At 43.3% G+C, this 17,025-nt stretch overlaps 1 protein-coding gene across 11 annotated transcripts in view; it reads left to right on the top strand.

The window, feature by feature from the left end:
• The window catches only part of SNTG2 (syntrophin gamma 2), a 408,896-nt gene that overhangs the window by 93,941 nt on the left and 297,930 nt on the right, over positions 1–17,025 (top strand). Inside the window, exon 1 of one of the 11 annotated variants that reach the window (XM_055108322.2) lies at positions 7,626–7,744. The exons of the other annotated variants lie outside the window; for them this stretch is intronic. The gene's annotated coding sequence lies outside the window, so the exon portion shown is untranslated. Of the gene's footprint in view, positions 1–7,625; positions 7,745–17,025 lie in introns of those variants that run through there. 11 annotated transcript variants of the gene reach the window in all.

Raw genomic sequence — 17,025 nt, 5'->3', positions numbered from 1 at the left:
ATTTGGGTGTTTAGCACCATGAGCTTTCCTCTTCACACTGCTTTAGCTTTGTCCCTGATTCTAGTATGTTATATTTTAGTTTTCATTAGTTTCAAAGAATTTCTTGATTTCTGACTTAATTTCATTATTTGCCCAAAAGCCATTCAGGGGCAGATTTTTTAATTTCAGTGTAAGTGTATGGTTTTGAGACATCTTGTTTATATTGATTTCTACTTTTATTGTGCTGTAGTATGACAGTGTGGATGGTATGGTTCAGGTTTTTTGAATTTGTTGAGAATTGCCTTAAGGCTGAGCATGTGGTTAATTTTAGAGTCTGTGTCATGTCCATATAAGGAGAATGTATTTTTCTTGTTGTGTGAAGTGTTCTGTAGATGTCTATTAGGTCTGTTTGGTCAAGTGTTGAGTTTAAATCCTGAATATATTTGTTAGTATTCTGCCTCATTGATCTAGTACTGTCAGTGGGGTGTTGAAATATCTCACTATTATTCCGTGGTTATCTGAGACTCTCTGTGAGTCTCTAAGAACTTGTTTTATGAATCTGGGTCCTTGAGTACTGGTTGCATATATATATATTTAGGTGGTTAAGTCATCTTACTGAATTGAACCCTTCATTATTATGTAATGACCTTCTTAGAACGTTTTGATCATTGTTTTTTAAAGTCTGCTTTGTCTGAAATAAGAATAGAAAACCCTGCTGTTTTCTGCTTGCTTCATAGATCTTTCTCTATTCATTTCCCCTAAGCCTGTGGACGTCCTTGAATGTGAGATGGGTTCCTTGAAGACTGCATTTGTTTAGGTGTTGCTTTTATCCAACTTGCCATCTGTGCCTTTTTAATGGGACATTAGCATGTTTACATTGAGGTTTAAGATTGATATGTGCTGGTTTGATCCTGTCATCGTGTTATTAGGTAGTTGTTATGTAGATTTGATTGAATAGTTGCTTTATAGTTCAATGGTCTATGTATTTCAGTGTGTTTTTGTGGTGGCCAGTAACAACCTTTTGTTTCCACGTTTTGCACTTTTTTAAGGACCTCTTGTAAAGTAGGTCTGGTGGTAACAAATTCCCTTGGCATTTGCTTTTCTGGAAAGGATTTTATTTCCCCTTCAGTTATGAAGCTTAGTTTTGCTGGATATGAAATTTTTGGTTGTAATTTATTTTTTCTAATGATGTTGAATATAGGTCTCCAATCTCTTCTAGCTTGTAGGGTTTCTGCTGAAAGGTCTGCTGTTAGCCTGATGAGATTCTCTTTGTAGGGGATCTTCCTCTTCTCTCTCTCTGTCTTTAACATTTTTTCTTTTGTATTGACCTTGGAGAATCTGATGACTATATGTCTTGGAAGTTGGTGATCTTTTATAGTACCTCTCAGGGGTCCTCTGAATTTCCTAAATTTGAACGTTGACCTTTCTAGCGAGAATGGGGAAATTTTTGTTGTTATTTTCCTTAAATATATTTTCAAAGTTGCTTGTTCTCTTTTCTTCTCTTTCAGGAATGTCAGTCAGTCATAGGTTTTGTCTCTTTACATAGTCTCATATTCCTTGGAGATGTTCTTCAGTTTTTTCTTTATTCTGGTCTAACTGTGTTAATTCAAAGAACTGGTATTTGAGCTCTGAGATTTGTTCCTCAGCTTGGTGTATTCTGCTGTTAATACTCCTGATTGTGTTATGAAATTCTTGTAGTGAGTTTTTCAGCTCTATCAGATCAGTTTGGTTCTTTTTAAAATGGGTATTTCATCTTTAATCTCTTGGATAGTTTTACTGGATTCCATAAATTCTTTGGCTTGGGTTTCAACTTTGTCCTGAATCCTGATGATCTTCCTTGCCATCCAGATTCTGAATTCTACTTCTGTCATTTCAGCCATTTCATTCTGGTTAAGAACCATTGCTGGGAAACCTCGTGTGGGGCTTTAGGGACAAGAATACATTTTGGCTTTTAGAGTTGCCAGAATTCTTGTGCTGGTTCTTTCTCATCCATGTGGTGAGATGTGTGCTGATACTCCTTCAGCTGTGTGGTGTAATTTGTGTACAGTCAGTTGGCTTCATTTCTGGATGTTTTCAGAGGGCCAAGGCTTTGTGCTGGGTCTTCATTTGTAGTTGACCTCTTGCCTTTTGTTTCACATGGGAGTAAATTCTCAAAGTATTTTGGTGTTGCAGTTTGGGCTGCAATCCAGTAGGTGGTGATTAAGTGTCATTGCTGATTGGTGGGCTCTTGCTCAGCCACGTGGTTCCTTTTTATTTCCTCATGTTTGCAGCCCTCTCCCTTTCAGTGTTCTGAGAGCATGGGCTCCTCTCCCATTGAAGTGTTGGCTGTATATCTCAGCTTGACACTTTTTTTAAATCTTATGGTAGACTAAGGTACACACACAGAAAATGCTGAATGCCAGCAGAAAAGCAGAGATTTTAAAGTGTCACCGCTTAGAATAATGTTTATTGCAGGGGTTTTAACCAGGTGCTGTTCAACAGATATAGGAAATTCCTATCTATTCCTACTTTGCAAGGAAATTCTTATGATTATTTATCCATATATTTAGATTTTTAATATTTTTTTACTTCTTAACATTTTAATGTTATTTTAATGTATAAATTTATCCTTATAGTCTTCATCCCTATTTCAATTCTTTCCTTCACCTCATCATAGTCATTTGCATTGTCTCTTTCTATTGATAAGTTTCTACAAAATGCCTACTTTTTGTGTACACATGCATTATTTTAGTCAGTGTTTTACTGATATACAATATGCAAAGGGAGAAGTGTCCAAATCATATGAATAGCTCAGTGAATTTTCACTAAGACCTCCTTATGTGGCCAGCGCTGACATCCCGACATCCAGCACTCACACCCCGACATCTGGTCAGTCACTACCAGTCAAGAGTGAATTAGTGAATGACTTCTAACTTCACTATGATAATTTTCCCTGATGCCAAACTCTCTCCATATATAGATAGATAGATATCTATATATATACACACACATATATATCACATAATATTTTATGATGTATATCCACACTTTGCTTGTAGTTGCACTTTGTATATTGTATTCGCTGTGTGAGGATGCCAACACTTCTCTGTACTACTTGTTGCTGGACACTGGTGCTGTTATGTGGTCTCGGTTGTAGTAGATGACACTTTAAACATCCTTTCATATGTCTTTAGATGGACATATTTGTGCAGCTCTGTTGAGCGAAAACCTGAGAGTGGAATTGCAGCTTGAATGTGCACATGTTCAGCTTTTGTAGAAACTGACAAGCAGTTTTCCAAAGTGGTTGCACCATCATAAACCCAGCAACTGTAAATGAGAATTGTGATTGTACCACACCTTTTGTAAACCTTGATATTCATTCACCCTCTTTGATTTTGTTCATTCTTTTGTGAGGTGATGTTGTTTTATTGTGGATCTGGTTTGCATTCTCTGCTGATTAAATCATGCTGCGCACCTTTCTATTTGTCATCAGTCATTCACATAGCCTTTTTATTTTGAGTATTATACATTTTAATAGGCTTTATTTTTTATAGAGTTTTAGGTTTACAGCAAAATGGGACATAAAATATACAGATTTCCTATGTACTCCTAGTCCCCCTTCCCCAAACAGCCTCCCACACTATCAGCATCTCACACCAGAAGCTTCTTTTGTTACAATCAATGAACCTCCATTGACAAGTCATTGTCACCCAAGTCTGGAGTTCAAATGAGGATACACTCTTGGTGTTGTACAATCTATGAGTCTGGACAAATCTGTAATGACAGGTAGGTATCCACCATTATAGTTTCATACAGAGTCACTTGACTGCCCTAAAATTCCTCTGTGCTCCACCTGCCCATTCTTCCCTCTCTCTCAACCCCTGACAGCTACTGATGTCTTTACTATCTCCATAGTGTGCCTTTTCCAGATCAGATAGTTGGACTCGCACAATATGGAGCCTTTACAGACTGGCTCTTTCACTTACTAACATGAATTTAAGCTTTCTTTGTGTCTTTATGTGGCTTGCCTTCTCCTTTTGTTTTAATGCTAAATCGTATTGTCTGGATAAATCACTGTTTCTTCATTCACCTTCATATTGGTTGATTCCAAGTTTTTGCAATTATAAATAAAGCTGCTATAAACATTTCTGTGCAGGCTTTTGTGTGGACATGTTTTCAGCTCCTTTGGGTAAATAGCAAAAAGCATGCCTGCTGGATATGGTGAAACTATGTTTAGTTTTGTGAGAGACTGCCACACCGTCTTCCAACATGGCTGCACCATTTTGCATTCTCACCAGCAATGAATGAGAGTTCCTGTTGCTCTACATCTTCACCAGCATTTGGTATTGTCAGTGTTTTGAATTCCAGCCCTTCTAATTGGTGTGTGCTAGAATCCCATTGCTGTTTTAACTGGCAGTTCTCCAGTGACATGTTATTGAATATCTTCCCATATGCTTATCTGCCATCTGTATGAATCATTTGATGAGAAATCTATTCAGATCTTTGCACACTTTGAAATTTGATTGTGTTATTCTCTTTTTTTCAGTTGCCTACTTGGGTCCTTGCCAGTGTTTCTCCTGGGTTGTTTTTTGTTTTTATTTTTACCGATTTAGGAGTTCTTTACATGTTATATGTATGAGTCTTTATCAAACATATGAGACACAAAGATCTTTCACTCTGTGGGTTCCCTTTTACTCTCTTGGTAATATTCACTGAACAGAATTTTTTTCCTTTTAATGTAGACTTAGTTTATCAATTGCTAATTTACAACTACAACTTTTCCCCTTCTTTTCAATAAATCTTTACTCCAGAGTCATGAAATTAGTTTCATTTGTTTTCTTTTAAACACTTTATTGATTTACCTTTTAAATTTAGATCAAAATTCCAGCTAGAGTTTTTTTCTTCTGTATGCTCTGAATTAGGGTTCAAAGTTTGTTTCCTTCCTATTTATTGTAGAGATTATTCTTTCCAAACTTCACTGCAATACCACATTTATCACAAATGTGGAGTTGCATATGTGGATTTTTTTTTGACTTTGTATTCTCTGTACTACATTGGGCTATTTTCCTTGAGCAAATTTTCTATTGATTGAATTGCTCTAAGTTTATAATAGTTCCTGATATCTGGCAATATGAATCTTAAACTTTGTTTTCTTCCAGGATTTCCTTGACTATAGTTGGCCCTTTGCATTTCCATTTAAAATTTAGAGCCCCTTTTTGAATTTTTATGACTTATTCTAGGATTATTATTAAACAGCTTCCAATAACAATTATTGTTTTGAATATGTAGATTACTTAGGGGAGAAGTGACAACTTGAAAATAATTCATCAAATCCATAAACAAGATCTAGTCTGTAATTCATTTAGGTCTTCTTAAATTCCTCCCAATAATGTTTTGTAATTTTTATCATAGAAATTTTGCACATCTTTCATTAGATTTATTTCTAGATATGTTTAATGCTACTGTAAATTGCATGTTTTTATTTCAACTATTTTTTGTTGCTGATATGTTGAGACACTAAAAATATTGACATAATAAACTGATATTTTTATTAATTTCAAAGATTAATTGCTTATCTGTTTTCATATCACATGCGTAGATACTTTTGGATTATCTCCATGCTCAATAATATCATCTATGAAAAATGCTGGTTTTATTTTTTCTTTTCAATGTTTACACATTTCCTTCCTCCCTCCCTCTCCCCCTTTCTTCCTCCCTTCCTCCCTCCTTCCTTTCCTCCCTTCCTCCCTTCCTTCCTTCCTGTTTGCTTTATGATTGTGTTGGCTGGGAGCTGCAGTACCATGCCGTATTGAAGTGGTGCTGTTGAGCACCCCTTCCTCATTCCTTTTCTCAGGAATTTTCAAGCTTTACCCTGAGTATGACATGTGCTGTAAGTCTTTTGTAGACGTCTCTAACCAGTTATGGAAGCTCTCTTATTAAAAGGCTTTAGGTAACAACATTTGTCAACACTTTTTTGAGATTAATCAATGATCATATAAGTTCTTTGTTCATATGGTATGGTTGCCAGCCTGGAGGAAGGCACCTGGTATTCACGCCCCTGTGCAACTCATCTGATTTGTACTCGGGGCAGCCTCTGTTGTCATGGTGTATGGCATATCTGATTATCTGCCATTCCTGATACTGGGCTATAAAGTCTGCAGCTTCTGTGCTGGGGGCAAGCATTTTTCCTCCTGGATCATTCTTTCCAGTATATGCCATGTTGTGAACTACCATTGGAGAGGACCATGTGGCAAAACACTAAAGCCTCTGGCAGCCACCACAGGAGCGATCTGGAAGCAGATCTGCTGGCCACACCTGAGCCTTCAAAGACGGCAGCACCCCCAGCAGCTGGGCTGCAGTCTCTGCAGGACCTAGAGCCAGAAGCACTCAGCCGGGCTCTCACAGAATCCTGACATTCAGAGGCTGTTGGTTGTTGGATATTTTATTACACAACATTAGAGAAGTGTTCTATGTTATGAATTACACTGATTTTCAAATGGTAAACTACCCTTACATTTTTTATTGTAGTTGCTTTAAAAGTATTTTGCTTTTTATATTTTTTGGATTAGATTTCATAATATTTTATTTAGGATTTTTTTAATTTATATTCATGGGGGTAATTGATAAGTAATTTTAATTTATTATAACCTTCTTGTTAGGTTCTGGTCTGCAGCTTAGGTTGGTTGTATAAATGAGTTTACTGGTAGTCATTGTTTTTCTATTCTCTGGAAAAGTTTCTATAGTATCCATGTTATTTATGAAATATTTAGAGGAATTCACTGGGCCCAGAGCTTACTTTGTGAAATAATTTTAATACTAAGTTCAACTTTTAAGTTACATACAGGAATATTTATATTTTTATTTAATATTATATCTGTTTTAGCAAATTGCATGTTTTAAAGAGTTCATCCTTTGTACACAAATCACATACTGTAAGGTAAAACATTCTTGCTATTTTCTTGTGTGCTTTTCATATCTGCGGGACTCATAGTGGCTTCCCCCTTTCCTCATCTGGCTGCTTCTGTGTGTTCTCTCCTTATTTCTCACTTCTTCCAGAGAACTGTTCTTTGGCTTTGTTCATTAGTTGATTTGTCTTCTGTTTCATGTATTTCTGCTCTTATTTCATTTATTCTCTTCCCTTTTTCTTGCTTTGCTTTTGGAAACTGAAATCAGAGGTCTCTAAAGTGTTTTGAAAGCCACATGGTACCTTAGGATTACTGGCCATGTCGTCCTTTATAGACAATTCTGCCATCCTTTCGTGGAAGCAGGTGAAGGGCCGTGGCTGTGTTCCAATAAAACTTTATTTACAGACACAGGCGGTGGACCTGAATGCTGGGTGGCCTACCCTGGGATGAGGTCGCTGATTTTCACCTTTAGTTTCTGCATGCATTCCAGCTGTAAGTTATTCAGTTGCAGCTGCACTTCACAGGTTTTGAAAGTCGTAAGCTCACAATCTGTTCAAAACACGTTCCAATTTCCACTGCGAGTCCCCTCCTGGATCTGTGGTGATTTGTGAGTATGTTGCTAAACTTTTCAGGAGAGGCGATTTTCTGTTATCTTTTTCTGGTAGTTTTCCATTGCCACATATGTGAAAATAACATACTCTGACTTCAGTCCTTTGAGATTTTTGAGGTTTTCTTTATGACCCTGCGTTTTGTCCACGTAGGAAGGAGGGTGTTCTGCTGTTGCTGAGCACAGTGTTCAACAGACATCAGTCAGCTTCCATTCCTTCACTGTGCTGTTCAGATCAGTGCAATGCCGATTTGTTCATGCTTCTAAAATGTAGGTAAGCAGGCTTATTTTTAATTCCTGAGTTTTTCATTATATGCTATGATTCTAGAAATGCATTAAAAGTTTTTTTTATTGAAGATGAAAGTTATTTTGGCAAAAATATCAATTTTACATTACTGCAAACTTTAATAACATATACTTTTATTGTTTCTTTATTCTTAAAATCTAGCTACTCCAGGAGGATGTGTTCTGGTGTTGACTGTTGATCAGTATCACTCCATCCCCCACCACCCCCCAGCCCTTTGCAGCTAAGTTGTGTCTCCTTGATGGCAGATGTCAGTTTCACGGAGACATAATTGTTTCCAGGAGTGTTATTTCTATGCCTTTTGATTGTTTTCCACTTTGGAAACATGAGTTACTGCTAGGTATCCAGGTCGTGTTCATTTGGCATCCATCTCTGTCGTCCTCTCCACATCACCATTTCCCACCTCATTTGTGTGATGCACTTAGGCCTCCATGTGGTGACTCTGGTTCTTGATTGTTTTCATTTGACTTTATTGCAGTTTATTGTGGCATTGATTCTGATTACTTTAACCTGCATTCACCTTCCTTATCCTTTCCTCCATTCTTTTCTGAGCTGATGACTCCCTTTCAGGTAATTCTGTTTCCATGGTCCCTCCTTCTCACCTCCTCTTCTCCCTTCCTCCCTCCCTCCCTTTGTCCCCTCCTCTCCTCCCTCCCTCCTTCCTCCTGCCCCCCTCTTGCTTCCATATGAGTGGGAGACCTCGTGTTCCCTCCTCCCTCTGCAGGCCCTGTGAGGTGCAGGATTACAGGGATTTAACCTGCATGTCTTGGCCTTGTTGTTTGTACAGCCCTCTAAGTGCTGCACCAGCATGAGAGGCACCACGCCTGCCACCTGCACATGTCTGCTGGGGCACTGTGGAGCCGTGCCATTGCCACCCTGATTCAGACGGGCGGACCTGAACCTTTGGTTGTTTCCCGTGTTGCGGCTCGGGGGTGTTCTGCCACCTTGTCAGGTGGTGGAAATTGGCCCTTTCTCCTGCATCCCTAAGCGTCAGACCTCAGCCGTTCCCACCCGAGAAGAGAGGCGGCCCACACCTGGGCTGTGGCTGGAGCATCTTCAGGGCACCAGGAGTTCACTCTTCTTCATGCCAAGGAATTGGTTAATTCTTCTAGGATCTAGCATTTTTAATTATCTAACTCTAATGAGGGGTTTACGTAGAGGACTTCGGGGATTTTCAGTATGGCTCTCTATTTGACTGAGTTTGAAGGATTCCTGAAAGGAAATCCCAAGCTCCTACTGTGGTTTTGTCACTGTTCCTAGCAGGTGTAGGATGCAGTCCTACATGGCTAGAGATGTTAGAGAAGGTCTCAGTAATATCCCTGTGAACCCCACAGAGCCGCCTTGGTGACTCTGGGACCCCCTGGAGGTGACACATTCCTGAGACACCCCAGGGTACACAGCAATAGCATAATTAAGCCCCATGCTAATTAAGTCTTTTCCCCAGACCTTGGGTCAGAATATCACTTGTTAATATTATCTGAAGTTAATGTTGATGTATTTTTGGATTTTCAAAGAGGTACATTTTCAAATGAAAAATCTAAATTAGGAAAATGAAGAAAGTAAAACAGAATAATGTAATTGTAATTAGGGTCTACTATTAAGCACTTGAAATACATGAGATGAAAATTAGCCATTTTAGAAGTTAAAAATATTGCCAGGGTGATGGCTTTTTTTGTTTTGTTTTTGTTTTTATTTTTGTTTTTTTTTCTCCCTACTGATTCCTTTGGTCTTTATTTCATTCAGAAAACAATTGCCTCTCACCTCCTCTATCCAGCCTGCATCAGGTACTGCTGTGTGAGTCTATAAATGCTGTTACCTCCTCTGTGCAGCCCACGTCAGGTACTGCTGTGTGCTGCTATAAATGCTGTAACTCTGCATTCACATTGTAGACGTGGCCCTGACTGCAGGGAGCCAAGAGAGAAGTGTGTGGCTTCATGTCATGGGCAGCGAAACAGGGGCTGTGTGAGAGGAACGTGAATGTGAGCTTGCCCCGGCTCGGGCCGTCTGCCTGACTGTGCAGTTCATGGCTTGGGGCCGCTCTGCTCGGGGCTTCTTTCTGTAAGTTTTTCATTTTGTGTAGGTGACTTTTTCCATTGCTGTTGCCTAGAGTGGGTACCGTTTTCTGATGAGCCCACACAGAAAGAATGCATTTCTTCTTACTGGAGGCTCACAACCTGCCTTGTGTCTGTTGACCCACACAGAAAGAATGCATTTCCACCCACTGTGGAGGCTCACAACCTGCCTTGTGTGGGTCAGGATTTTTCATGGACATCACTACATCAGTGTGCTGAATGCCCATCGAGACAAAAATACTAATTTTGAGTCAGTGTGATGCCAGAAATGTTTTTATCAAGTAGCAGGTACAACTCTTTATCAGTTTTAATATGAAAATGTTAGTCATTCATAGAGATCAAACCATGTTGCAGAAATTCAGATTTGGAAGAAACCCGGAACAGTAATTGATCTTATCCATTCTCCTCGGGTTATCATGAAGGATTTAACAGTGTGAACATTTCCATTTTCTAAGGTGACCGGGCCTTTATTTTGATGGCTCTGAATTGTATTTTCCATTCAGTTGCAGCACCAGCCCTCCCTTGATGTGCAGAAAGAGCAGGTGTCTTTAGGAGTAAGGCTGGGGCACGACTGAATGCAAATTAGCCCTTGCCCAGACAGAAGACAGTCTCATCTCACCAGCGGTATTTCCTGGAGGGTCTGATCTGTCCTGGACATGCGGTGGGTCACGGGGACTGCAGCTTCATCTCTCAGACGGCTCCTTGTCCCCACTGTTTCAGAGTGGACACAGGGAGAAGGGGTGAGGCAGCTGGGACCCAGGCGGCTCCTCTGGCTCCCATCTTGGTGGGAAGCTGGTCCACACCACCAAGAGCACGGGGAGGACTCCCTGCGGATGGGCTCCAGCTTCATTCTGAAGGAAGGAGTTTAATAAGTTAAGGAAAAGTGGAAGAGAGAGAGAGTGCATGGGGGAGGGAGGGAGAGGCCGCGCTGTGCTGTGGGGAGGGAGGGAGGGAGAGCACTGCGCTGTGCTGTGGGGCGCGAGGGAGAGCGCGGTGCCACGCTGTGGGGAGGGAGGGAGAGTACGGTGCCGTGCTATGGGGAGGGAGGGAGAGCGCGGCACCCCGCTGTGGGGAGGGGGGGAGAGCAACGTGCTGTGGGGAGGGAGGGAGAGCGCGGCGCTGTGCTGTGGGGAGGGAGGGAGAGCGCGGCGCCCGCTGTGCTGTGGGGAGGGAGGGAGGGAGGGAGAGCGCGGCGCTGTGCTGTGGGGAGGGAGGGAGGGAGGCAGAGCAACGCGCTGTGCTGTGGGGAGGGAGGGAGGGAGAGCACTGCGCTGTGCTGTGGGGCGTGAGGGAGAGCGCGGTGCCACGCTGTGGGGAGGGAGGGAGAGTACGGTGCCGTGCTATGGGGAGGGAGGGAGAGCGCGGCACCCCGCTGTGGGGAGGGGGGGGAGAGCAACGTGCTGTGGGGAGGGAGGGAGAGCGCGGCGCTGCGCTGCGCTGCGCTGTGAGGAGGGAGGGAGAGAGCAGCGCCCGGTGTGCTGTGGGGAGGGAGGGAGGGAGAGCGCGGCGCTGTGCTGTGGGGAGGGGGAGAGAGCACAGCGCCCTGCTGTGCTGTAGGGAGGGAGGGAGAGCGCGGCGCCCCGCTGTGGGGAGGGAGGGAGAGCGCAGCGCCCTGCTGTGCTGTAGGGAGGGGAGGGAGAGCGTGGTGCTGTGCTGTGGAGAAGGAGGGAGAGGGTCGTCGCGCTGTGCTGTGGGGAGGGAGGGAGGGAGGCAGAGCAACGCGCTGTGCTGTGGGGAGGGAGGGAGGGAGAGCACTGCGCTGTGCTGTGGGGCGCGAGGGAGAGCGCGGTGCCACGCTGTGGGGAGGGAGGGAGAGTACGGTGCCGTGCTATGGGGAGGGAGGGAGAGCGCGGCACCCCGCTGTGGGGAGGGGGGGAGAGCAACGTGCTGTGGGGAGGGAGGGAGAGCGCGGCGCTGTGCTGTGGGGAGGGAGGGAGAGCGCGGCGCCCGCTGTGCTGTGGGGAGGGAGGGAGGGAGAGCGCGGCGCTGTGCTGTGGGGAGGGAGGGAGGCAGAGCAACGCGCTGTGCTGTGGGGAGGGAGGGAGGGAGAGCACTGCGCTGTGCTGTGGGGCGCGAGGGAGAGCGCGGTGCCACGCTGTGGGGAGGGAGGGAGAGTACGGTGCCGTGCTATGGGGAGGGAGGGAGAGCGCGGCACCCCGCTGTGGGGAGGGGGGGAGAGCAACGTGCTGTGGGGAGGGAGGGAGAGCGCGGCGCTGTGCTGTGGGGAGGGAGGGAGGCAGAGCAACGCGCTGTGCTGTGGGGAGGGAGGGAGGGAGAGCACTGCGCTGTGCTGTGGGGCGCGAGGGAGAGCGCGGTGCCACGCTGTGGGGAGGGAGGGAGAGTACGGTGCCGTGCTATGGGGAGGGAGGGAGAGCGCGGCACCCCGCTGTGGGGAGGGGGGGAGAGCAACGTGCTGTGGGGAGGGAGGGAGAGCGCGGCGCTGTGCTGTGGGGAGGGAGGGAGAGCGCGGCGCGCTGCGCTGTGAGGAGGGAGGGAGAGAGCAGCGCCCGCTGTGCTGTGGGGAGGGAGGGAGGGAGGGAGAGCGCGGCGCTGTGCTGTGGGGAGGGAGGGAGGGAGGCAGAGCAACGCGCTGTGCTGTGGGGAGGGGGAAGAGAGCACAGCGCCCTGCTGTGCTGTAGGGAGGGAGGGAGAGCGCGGCGCCCCGCTGTGGGGAGGGAGGGAGGGAGAGCGCAGCGCCCTGTTGTGCTGTAGGGAGGGAGGGAGAGCGTGGTGCTGTGCTGTGGAGAGGGAGGGAGAGGGTCGTCGCGCTGTGCTGTGGGGAGGGAGGGAGGGAGGGAGAGCGCGGGGCCACGCCGTGGGGAGGGAGGGAGAGCGCGGAGCCGCGCTGTGCTGCGGGGAACGATGCATGCTGCTTCCTCCAGGACCTGTGAGTGCAGGGTTGGACGGGGCTTTCTGAGCTTGGGAGCTGGGGCCAGGCCTGTCCTGCAAGCAGCTGGCCTATTTCTGCTAGAAGCTGTGAATTACAACTGTAATGTATTTATTCTAAGGACTAACATGGCACTATTCATAAAAGACTGTGTTAATATTTGCACTGTGCTTCCTGCAATTATACCTCATCAACTTCTTTTTGATCTCTATTCTGGCTGTATTTCATATTCCTGATTCTCTTCTGCATGCCTGAAAGGAGAGTTGGTGTATTAGTCAGGGTTCTCCAGAGGGACAGAATTAATAGGATAGACACATATATGTAAAGGGGAGCATATTAAGTAGTAGTAACTCACACGTTCACAGGGTCCCACAATAGTCCGTCTGCAAGCTGAGGAGCAAGGAAGGCAGTTCGAGTCCCAAAGCCGGAGTCTGATGTGCGAGGGCAGGAAGCATCCAGTGCGGGAGAAAGATGCTAAGCCATTCTAGCCTCTTTATGTTTTTCTGTCTACTTTATATTTTGGCTGCACTGGCAGCTGATTAGATGGTGCCCACTGAGATTAAGGGTGGGTCTGTTTTTCCCAGTCCACTGACTCAAATGTTAGTCTCCTTTGGCAACACCCTCACAGACACACCCAGGATCAGTACTTTGCATCCTTCAGTCCAATCAAGTTGACACTCACTGTTAACCATCACAAGTGGCAAAATATAAATGCCTCTAAATGTGCACAGGATCTTTCTGTATTTAAACAATTAGTATAAATTTGCATTGTCAAAAAAATCTTCCAGCTGGACATGGTGAGACCCCATCTCTACAAAAGATTAAAAAAAAATTAGGTGGTGTGGTGGCACACACCTGTAGTCCCAGCTACTCAGGAGAATTGTTTAAGCCCCAGGGGTCGAGGCTGCAATGAGCTCAGATGGCGCCACTGCACTCCAGCTTGGGTGACAGAGGGAGACACTATCTCAAAAAGACAAAAAATAAAAAACTTTGAAAAATTATATTTGAATTAATATAAATAACTTATATTTGTATTTGCATTCTTTTCTGCTGTTAATTTCCTTGTTCATCATCTGTTGTTGCTGACTGAGAGATAGGATTATGTGTCAAAAATTAGTATTTTTTTACCAACATGTAAATTTAGAGTACAGTTTAAAAAAAAATAATAATGAATGGAGACGTATGTCTTCTCAATGAGGGTAGTGTCTCTGTCTTGTCTCTGACCTTTGTGTCCACAGCATGTGGTAAAAGTACAGGCAGAGTAGGCATTGGATTTTTTTTAAAAAAAGCAAACAACACACCAGTAGTGTTAAATGAATAAAGGACACTGGAAATTATGTGACATTGTTTCTTTGAAATTCTCCCTGTTTTCATCTTACATAATGTTTGTTTTAGTGGGCTTATTGGCAGTATTTTAATTTGTTCTGTATTGGATTATGGACAAATAGATGGCTTTCCATATAATTCCACAATACCTGTTACCGCATAGATGCAAAAATCCTTGTGTCTCCTCAGCTGCTGCTGTCTGCTTTTGTCTGATTAAAGTTTGGTTGAGCAGAAGGTGAACCCTGGTTGCTATTTCCAGTGTCCCCCACATTGGGGACCTGCATGGGAGTAGCATCATCCTTGGCTAGAGGGTGGAGTTTTCATCAGAAGTGGCCAAGCTGTCTTTGTAGAGGCTCATGGTTCATCTCAAGCACCATCAAAAACATCTGGTTGTACCTAACTAATGGCACCTGTTTGTGCCACACAAGCCTGTGGCCCCTAATGAAAGTCAGATGAACTGAGCTTCCCTGTGCCAGAGCCCTCCTTGAAGGCTCTCATTGCTGTCACTGGTCCAGTGCCCTCTCCGAGATGGGCTGCTGCACAACTGTCTCCCCAGGAGGGAGAGCAGGATGGCAGCCATGGGACCACCCCTGGGCTCCATCTTCAAATGTTGCCATTTGTCTTCTAGCTGGGCTCACTTTTGGGCAGCATTTCCTTCCTTGTCCCAGTTGCTGCTTCAGTAGAAAAACAGGAAAGCAAATACATCTTTCACCTTCGTCTTTGAACCGCATTGCCCACTGTCTTGCAGTGCCCTTTGCTTAGCTTTGCCATCTGTGCAGGTTCATTTACGAGACTGAGGAAAGTGTGTTCCTGGCAATGGACTCCTGGCACCTTCTGCCATCTCTTAGAGCTGGAGTGAATATTCTACAAACCTGTTTTTAGATTTGATCTGGAGAAGGAATGTAGGAGTTTCCTGGGAAAGCCAAATATCACAGGTCCTTCTCCTCCTGGACTGAGTTTTCAGCTGCAAAAGGGCAAAAAAAAAAAAAAAAAAAAAATCAGTCAAGATATCTATGTAAACATTTGGAAGATGATGAAGCTTCTACAATGTGAAGTTTACTAGAAGGATTCCGCAGGTTTTATAAATACAAGTGTGTTCTGAGATTCTAATGGAAACTTGGAGTCACAATTGGATTTGAACATTTTTTGGAACTTTAATCTTTTGGATATGTAATTTGTAATCTTTACTATTTCATCTAAATACGTTTTTTATTTTATAAATTTCTCTTTTGTGGAATTTTGAAGTATAAGGAAAACCATGACAATGGAAATATAAAACTCCCTCAACCCTCATAACTCAGAGGGCATAACATGAATAATCTTAGACAAAAGTTCTTAAAATTTAATCTTTACTTAGAGACCATTTTAAAAAACAATCTAAAATACATTAAAGCTTAAAGATCCAAAACAAACTGAGACATATCTGAAAAGTACTGGGAAGGTAGATTTTTCCATTTAATTACTACAACATACCATAAATCTATATAAACTAAGACAGAGTTATATTGGATCAGGGGTACAGAAGTTCAGTAGAATCAAATATAGAGCTCAGAAATAGGAGATACATAACAAAAGTGGCATGGCAGATCACTGTGGAAATAAAATATTTTATATAAAGAGATGGAAAGAATGGTTAGCCACATGAAGTAGGATTACATTTTATCCCTACCTTACATCATATCAAAAAAACAATACAAACTGAAATGTACTCTTACCTGCAGGCCTTAGTGTAGGAAAGATGTTTAACACCAAGACTAAAAGACTTTAGGGATAAATGAAAGGTTTGATAAATGTAATTACACTAAAATAAAACATTTAAATTAAAGGAAGTAAAAAGTTACAAACTGAAAATTACACAGAGGAAACCAAAGGTTCACTTTCAAGAAATGAAATAACGATACCAGTGTGAACTCAGTTGTTTAATATTGATAGCTATCTAATGGATATGTAGGTATTAATACACGTGTGTATATGTGTACTGTGTGTGTGTTTGGAGAGAGAGAGGTGCATAGATACAGAGATAGAAGTGTCCTACCGTGGAGCACTGAGCAGTCCTGGAACCAAAGACACCCTCTAGCATGAGAACCCCAGCTCCCGGCTTTGGATTCTAAATGCCCTGCTTCTTCACAAAAGGGAACCAGGGCCCCTGAGGACAGTCTGGCTCCAGCATTGTGTTAAGTATAAGGTTCATCTGGAAGAGTGACAGGTGTAAAGGGCAGAAAGGTCAGCCTGAAAGTGTCCCATGGGCCAAGCCTGGAATAATTCAAATATGAACCTAAGAATGATACTAAATTATAACTATTTGAATGAAATAGTGAGTTTATACTGAAATAAGTGAATAAATAAATGGAAAAGAAAAAGCTGTACTTGTAGTTAGATGCCAACTAATAAATCGAGAACAAATGCTGAAGTTATAATAAAAGCTATCAATGGATTTAAAACCAGTGGGTGAAGTCAGACCAGGAGCAGGATATGTTCACAGTCCCGATGGGTCCTCCCCTGAATTATGTATAAATTACAAAGGAAAAAATGGTAACATTAGGGTGGAGAAACTTGCGGGTCCACAACTTAACCAAGTGATCAAAATTAACACCACAAATGAGAAGGACAACAGTGATAGAAATGTAAACTTGTGACCCTCACACAATCACACAAACTTCAGCTGAGGAACATTCCACAAAATAACTGACCCATGTTTCCAAAAAAAAAGAGTCAAGATCAAGAAAGGTAAACAAAGGGTGAAAAGGTAAGAGACGTGACAGCATAGAGCCGCGTGATCCTGGGTTGGACGCTGGAGTGGAAAGAATGACAAAAGGTGAACAGGTTAAAGAGACGTGACAGCACAAAGCCGTGTGATCCTGGGTTGGACGCTGGGGTGGAAAGAATGATGATGAACATTTTTAAGGCAATTAACGAAAATGGAATATGTGTATTAGATAATAGAAAGGTATTGTGAGATCATGATC

Source organism: Pan paniscus, chromosome 12, assembly GCF_029289425.2.
Source record: "Pan paniscus chromosome 12, NHGRI_mPanPan1-v2.0_pri, whole genome shotgun sequence".
Lineage (NCBI taxonomy): Eukaryota > Metazoa > Chordata > Mammalia > Primates > Hominidae > Pan > Pan paniscus.
The sequence above is the reverse complement of the archived record's forward strand: the minus strand, read 5'-3'. Positions and strand labels throughout refer to the sequence as shown.